The sequence below is a fragment of the Armigeres subalbatus genome, chromosome 3 (genome assembly GCF_024139115.2).
Source record: "Armigeres subalbatus isolate Guangzhou_Male chromosome 3, GZ_Asu_2, whole genome shotgun sequence".
Taxonomy (NCBI): Eukaryota; Metazoa; Arthropoda; class Insecta; order Diptera; family Culicidae; genus Armigeres; species Armigeres subalbatus.
This window is the reverse complement of record NC_085141.1, coordinates 179,623,176-179,631,189: the sequence shown is the minus strand read 5'-3', so window position 1 is coordinate 179,631,189 and position 8,014 is coordinate 179,623,176.

The window sequence follows — 8,014 nt, the reverse complement described above, 5'->3', positions numbered from 1 at the left end:
TCCTATCTAAATATCATCACTTCAAGCCTTCGGATTTTCTTTCAAACGGAAAAACATAAACTATTATTTATAATGTTTTCTTCCACTTGCGATAGATCGAAAGGTGAAATCAATGGTTAAGAAGGATGTCTAATGCTTGCTTATGAATCTACTATTCAAACTCAATTCGACCACCTTTTAGAGCATCACATCAGTCGAACAGAGAATTTTAGTCATTGTTCAGCACATTGATAAACTTCCCAATGTGCTGAAATGTGATAAAACTAAAACGTTTTTCGATCTCAAATAAAAGTGATAAACAAATAAATGCAAGTCGAATATTAGTTGGATCAAATGCTGACATGAAATCTGTTCAGCGAATTATTCAGCATCCATTTTATTCAGCAATGAAGATTACAAATAAACAATAATTCAACTTAGATGCTATGTAGCTTGTCGTTTTGTTGGGTGCTGAGGATTTTTATTCATATATTTATTTAGTAGGCACCTCCGTGTTCTTAAGCGCTACTGAACCGTGATCTACTGTAGTATTCTGCTGTACAGAATCATGGATACCCGTAGTTCGATATTGTTGTCGTTGCCGATATCATCGTGAGTCTTTGTGTCCATTTGTCCACATGGTGAACCAATGATCGTTGCTTTGTTCGATTGCCATTCTCGAAGTACGTTGGAGGAATGCCGAGATCAGTTTTATCAGTTTTGTCTGGAGGACTCCAAACGCCACCGTTGGGACTGCGCGCCGGTGACTGACGAGGGTTTGGTGGAGGATGGAATCAGAACACGCTTATAAGGCGAACGTATAGATAACTACGCTTACGGGACCACATGCGGAAGATTCCTTTGAGGATCTCCGGAGGAATTCCTTTGAGGAACCTCCGGCGGAATGCTTTTGAGGAACTTCCAGGGAATTCCACTAAGGAACTTCTGGAGGAGTTCTGAAGGAACTTCCGGAAGAATTCCTTGTGGAACTTCAGGAGGAATTCTTCCAGCAACTTCGAAGAAATTTTTTCGAGTAATGTAGCATACTCAATCTTGTTTATTAATTTATTCATCTCGAAATTCATCTGAAAAATTTCAACATGTTTGGATCAGACCTCCATGTACATTTCATTTAACAAGTCATAAATTGCAATTAGACCAACTGCTCAGCAAATTACACAAGTGCATGCGTAGCCAAATTTATTAAAGATCTACTTTCTTAGAAACCTCCTTTGAGTTTATTAATACATGTTTTCCTTACTTAAACCATAATATGTTTTGGGACTATTAAACAAAAGCTCAAATTACCATCCATACAAGCTCATGTTCTCATTCTTTCTTGACATACATTCTATGTTATGAGCAGTCATCAATATCCACCGAGTAGAAAAGGCATATGTTGTTTTAAAACATATGTCGCATGGATAGCCAACTGAAAGTGATTGGTTAAGATGGAATGCGTTATGCATACACGCACCTCCATAATTATAATGTAGTGTAGAAATATGACAATTTGTAGAGTTTAAGTTTCAATTGTACAAATCTCAAATCTGAAATATAGTTCAATAGCAACAGTCAAACTGGCTAGTTATTGTATATCACTTCATGCTTTCTGATATACCAAGTACCAAGTAACAACATATATATGGCGACGAGTGACTGTGCGTGCAATTCGGACTTTAAAACAAATTCAGTGATAGTAAAAGTGTTAATGCATTAGTGAAGATATTTTCAAAAATGCAGTAAATGAGATGCAAATAAAATGGGCAAGGAGCATCCAAAGAAAGTGCTAAAACTATAGTCAAACGGTCAGCATAGTTGAGAATCAGGAAGTATACAGGTCAGAAGACCATAGTGTGAAGCTGAATATTATTCTGTGCTATTAATTGTCCAAACTCGGATTATAATTAAAATGTGGTGAGATTAGCTAAAACAATGATGGTGAAAGCTGCAAAAAGCTGTATTTGCGCAAAACAGTATAGAGCGCGGAGTGAAAATTATTGCACCCAGTTCAGTTGACACAGTTCTCAAAAAGCAAAAACGATTAACAGTGAGATGCGATAGTGCAGTGCATGGACACAAAATAACTGCTTTTACATGGCTCCTACCAAATAACTGTGCGTAACTTTAGTACATATTGGAAAGAAGAATTAAACAAACAATAATTAATGATGAAGTGACCCACGAGTGACCGAAGTGACAATAAATGCATATTTTGCCTTTGGTGCGAAGCTGAGGAGCGAAATAACGAAAATAAACATTCAACTGCAGGCGAGACCACTGTCGTCGGCGGAGTCGGCAGGCGGGTTTCTGAAGGAAGAGACGAAAGTGAACGAGGAACGCAAAAGCTTACGAATGCAAAAAGAAGACCAAGCAAAAATAATTAAGTTAGCCAATGGCATAACATCTTCATAAATGATAAAATAACGTGTTACATGTAAATATCTTTTATTGTATTTAATTGATTTTTTCATGTAATTAAAAATTTCTGTGCTTTGTAAATTAAATTAAATCGTAAATATGGAAACAAAATGAACGGATCCGCAGAGTTGTAGCAGAGCTAAATAATTGGCACAATGTTGATTATGTGCGCCATTGAAGTTGATAGGAAAAACAATGAATTAAGTAAAATGGTATTTGATAAGGAATTATTACCAAAATAACATTTCATTAGAAGGTTTAAAGCAACCAAAGAAAATTAGAATAAAAACTATTGCTAAAATATTTATTTGGTACTCCAGAGTAAAACAAGCTCAGTTAAACATGGCTTTGGATATAGCTTCCGAGCTAGCGACGCTAATTCCATCATACAATGGGAACGTTGAGGAGTAAAATCTTTTATCGATGCTGTAGAATTGGTCAAAACAATTATACCAGGTGAACACAAAGTGGCTGCAATTCAAATAATATTAAACCAAATTAAGTGGCAAAGCGCGAAACCTTTCAGTGCGCGCCGCTAGAATTCGATGAGATAATCGATAAAATTAAATCAGAATGTTCTGATAAAAGTAATTCAGATTTAGCGCAATCAAGTCTGAAAAATTTGAAACTCAAAAATATCGATGATCTACAAAATTTTACAAAACAAATTGAATTTCTTTCTGACAAGCTGGCTGGAGCTTATATTAGAAAGAAATTCCCTGATGTAGAAAGGCATGTTAAACTTGCCATACAGATAATGGCAAGGAATCTTAGAAACAAAATGATGCTGAAAGTAGGGAAATTTGACACCCTGAAGGATGCAATCAATGTCTTGATTGAGAATGTCTGATGCAATTCAATCTTCTGCAATTCTGCAAACCAAAATATACAAGGTCGTAAATTTAAAAATGAGACCACCCACCACCATACCACCAATTTTAGACCGAATTTCATGAGGGATATTCTAACGAAATCAATCGTATGACTGATCCCGTTTTCCAGAAATTTCAATAAGACAACCAAACAGAAATTATAATCCCACTCCGAATCAAAGAAATGAAATATCCATTTCCGAAATAGAGATTTTCGTAATAATCGTTTTCGAATTTTGAAACCATAAAAAACAGATTCTCTGTGTTATTTCACTAATTTAAACCCCAAGTTGGAAATGTTACACCTTATCAAGACAAAACATTCGATATGCAAACAGCTAACAAGCTGCAAATCATTCTATTCATTCGAGCAAGCCCCCAAACGTATGCGCAAGTATGAAAACCAGCAACCCCAACAAACGCAAAACATTTTTAGACCAACGAATGTAAATACAAGTAGGAATAAAAGCAAATGACCGTCTTTACCATTAATTTAAATGCATCAAATTTCAAACAGCTGAGGTCTATACAGCAAATAATTTTGAAAATTCAACTATGTGTAAAATTACAGCTAGTCCCAACCAATAAATAAGCACTCGATATTCAATTAAATTTGATTGATTTTTACAAGCAAGCACGGTTTAAATTTATTCCGATTTAAAGAAACAGTAAAATCGATTGAATGTTACGTTTATTTGCATGCTCCAAATATGTGCATGAAAATACATTTAAAATCACAACATATATTTATCTGTTAAGATAACGTAAACAATGGATTTATTCTGCCTAACAGAAGAAGTAATTCGAAAATTTCAAATTTGTATTCAAGAAGATGTGGTGGTATCACAAGAAATTCAACCAGATTTTTTTGTGGAAATACTATCATATCGCCAGAAATGCCATATGTAAAATTATAAATACTACTGATAATCGGTATATATTTTAAATTTATCATTTAAACCAATTTTAGAACCACTGAGAGATTATTGCTACAATGAAATATTCCAAAATAAACAAGTTTTTACAAGAGAGTAAAATATTTTGAAGGAGTTAGATGTTTGCAATTTATCAGATAGTTACAGAAAGATTTCAATAAACTCATTACAGATTATTCAGATATATTCTGTTTACCAGAGGGTTAACTACAAATAATTTTATTCACAGAACATTGTATCACAGAGAACAGACGTTGAAGCTGCACTCGCCATGTTGTGATAACTTGTTACTGTTCATTTTGAATAACTTTGGAATGTCGCCGTTATTCCGTGCATAATCGCTAGCGTATTAAAAATGCCACTGTGCGAGTGTCATTAGGCATGCAAGAGCATATCAGCGCCATCGTGTTGTCAAAATGAGATTGTGAGTTGCAATGTCGACGTCGATGGCGTTGAGGTTCGGTGTGTTTGTTTACATGTTTTGCAAGAAATTTTGTTCGAGCCTCCATGTCTGTTCTCGTGATTGTATTGAACGATGCATTCCAACGTATATACCTAATTAAAACAATACATGCTCAGCATGATGAAATACAAATCAGTGAAGAAGATGCTTCAAAATAAAATTATTGAACCATCTGATTTTCTTCAATTCACCCATACTTTTAGTCGAAAAAATCAGACAATGGAAAAAATGGCTTTAGTTGTAGATTTGACAACTTAACAAAATAATAATGGCTGATAAATTTCCATACCAAGAATTGATACGATTCTTGATCAACTTGGCAGAGCGAAGTATTTTACAACTTTAGATTTGATGTCTGGATTCCATCAAATTCCTTTGGAAAATGATTCCAGAAAATATACTGCTTTTCAACTCAGTCTGGTCATTATCAGTTTACGTGACTACGCGTTTGGATTGAAGTAAGTCCAAATAGTTTCAGCGTATGATGACAATTGCTATGGCTGGATTGTTCCGAATGTGCTTTTGTATACATCGATGATATTAGTCCAGAAAACAGACGTAACAGCTTGAACATTTTTCTGAAAAACCATCGCCCAACTCCTCTACCACCATCTTGCGAGCATGTTACACAAAACAATGTTTCGTATGATTATCACCAGAAGGCGCTAGAGTGAAATGTCAAACTCGAAAATCATGACGCTAGCGCCTAGTTGTGAAAGCGCAATCAATCATATTCAAATTGATCGTTGAAGTCATGGTCGATGGTAATTCGATGGTAGTGTTACGTCTGTTTGTCTGTGTTGTAGTCATCGTTGTTCAATCAACACCATTTATCAAATTTAGAAACAGTTTTCAATCGTTTAGAAAATACAATCTTAAGCTTAATGTAAAGAAGTGTATTTTTCGTTCTGAAGTAACATATTTAGGCATCATTTAACTGATAAAGGTATTTTACCTGACAGTTCTAAGTTCGATGTAATAATAAATTACCCAACACCTACAACGCAGATGAAGTTCGAAGATTTGTAGCATTTTTAACTATCTATCGTAAATTTGTTCCACATTTTGCGACTATAGCAACTCAAATTAACTTTTAAGGAAAATATTCAATTTATGGACTTTAGAATGTGAAACAGCATTTAATAGTTTGAGAAAATATCTATATCTCCAACAATTCTCCAATACCAGATTATTCAAATGAATTCATACTTACAAACAGACGCTTCAGATGTTGGGGAGCAGTTCTATCCCAGAAGTTTGGAAATGAAGATTTACCATTGCATTTGCAAGCAAAACATTTACCCAAGGCTAAAGAATAAACTCATACTTAAGGAATTAACTGCCATACATGCTTATAAACTATTTTAAAGCATATTTGTATGGTCGTCAATTCAGAGTAAGAACAGATCATAGACCACTTGTTTACTTATTCGGAATGAAAAATCCTACCCAAAATTAACAAGAATGCGTATTGATTTAGAAGATTACAATGTAGTAGAATACATTAAAGGAAAAATAATATCATGCAGATGCTTTGTCAAGAATTATATTTCATCTGAAAGAGACAATGTTCTAGTAGTTAACACTAGATCGATGACTGAAATAAGTAAAATCCTAATGTAAAACACAATGATACCAACGGATCTCACTTTACCAGAATGTAATCAAAAGATTGATCACCTTTTGACTTATGTTACTGAGAACCCAACTGAGACAAAACGATTATGGAAACTTCGAGTACACGTTGAGAATAAAATATGGACTTTTATTGGAAAATAGAGCAAAGAAAATTATTGTATAATACGAAACAAAGAAATGAAAGTAAGTCAAATTCTTGAATTATTCTTCCAATAGTTGAAAATAATGCAAAATTGTTGAATATTAATGAAATGCGATATCATTACAAGAAGATATATTCAAATACATACCCTTGAATTGTTCAGACGTAGTAAATCAAACGTTGAAAGCATGCAAATTATAATCTATCAACCCAAAGTTTCTTATTGATTTGAATGAACAATCAATTTTGAAAATTATCATAATACACCCACAGGAGGACACATAGGACAACATCGCTTGTACCTAAAGTTCGTGAACAGTATACATGGAGAGAAATGAAAGGTTCGATTTCTAGATTCGTAAGGGCCTGAATTGTGTAAAAGAAAAAACAATAAGACAACAAAAGAAAAAATGGTGATTACACAACAATCTTCACCATTTGAAGTTATATCTATGGATACTGTAGGACCTTACTCATAAGTATTAAGGAAACAGATATGCCATAAGCATACAATGTGACCTTACAAAATATATAGTTTTAATTCTATACCGACTAAAGAAAAACCGTTATTACTAAAGCTTTGGTAGAAAATTTTACTTATTTATGGTACATTTCTTGATTTAAAATCTGATCAAGGAACAGAATACAAGAATGAAGTTCTTGACCGAATTTGTAAATTATTAGGCATAAGAAAATTATCAGCTTATCATCCACAGACAATTGGATCATTAGGAGAGGAATCATAGATGCTTAAACGAGTATCAAGATCTTTCATCAATGATCAGAAAGATGATAGGATAACTGGATGAAATTTTATTCTTTTACATATAATACTACTTCTCATACGACCATGGTTTTGGAAGAAAATGCAGTTTACTAAAGAAATTGACAAACTTGGAATAGAACCGTATAATATCGATGAATACTACTATGAATTGAAATATTCATAAAAATCAACGAAATTGCAAAAAAGAATTTAAATAAACACAAAACATCTGAACGAATAAATATGAACCAATTAGCAACCAATCCATATTCAAATAGATGATATAGTATATTTAACGAATGAAAATTAAATTAGATGCATATATTATGGACATTTAAAGTAATTGAATAACAGAAACAAATTGTAAAATTCAAGATGGCGTCAAAAAACAGTGGTAGTTCATAAAAATAGATTGATAAAATAATACGAAATAGGTTTATATTTTTTTTCAATATCCAATGTGTAACAGCTACAACTCAAAAAAATATTTAAAAAAAGTTGAAAAATTAGATGAGGTATAATCTTAGGATATTCTAAAAAGCTTAAAATTAAATTAGATCTAAAATTTAAAATGATTTATTTTAATCTATTTTTGTAAAGGTGGTAATTATATACGAATGATTTCTCTTCGTTGCATCATTCTCTTTAAGGAAGGTGGCATACTCAATCTTGTTTATTAATTTATTCATCTGAAATTCATCTGAAACAATTTCAACATGTTTGGATCAGACCTCACACGTACATCTTATTTAACAAGTCATAAATTGCAATTAGACCCAACTGCCTTAGCAAATACAC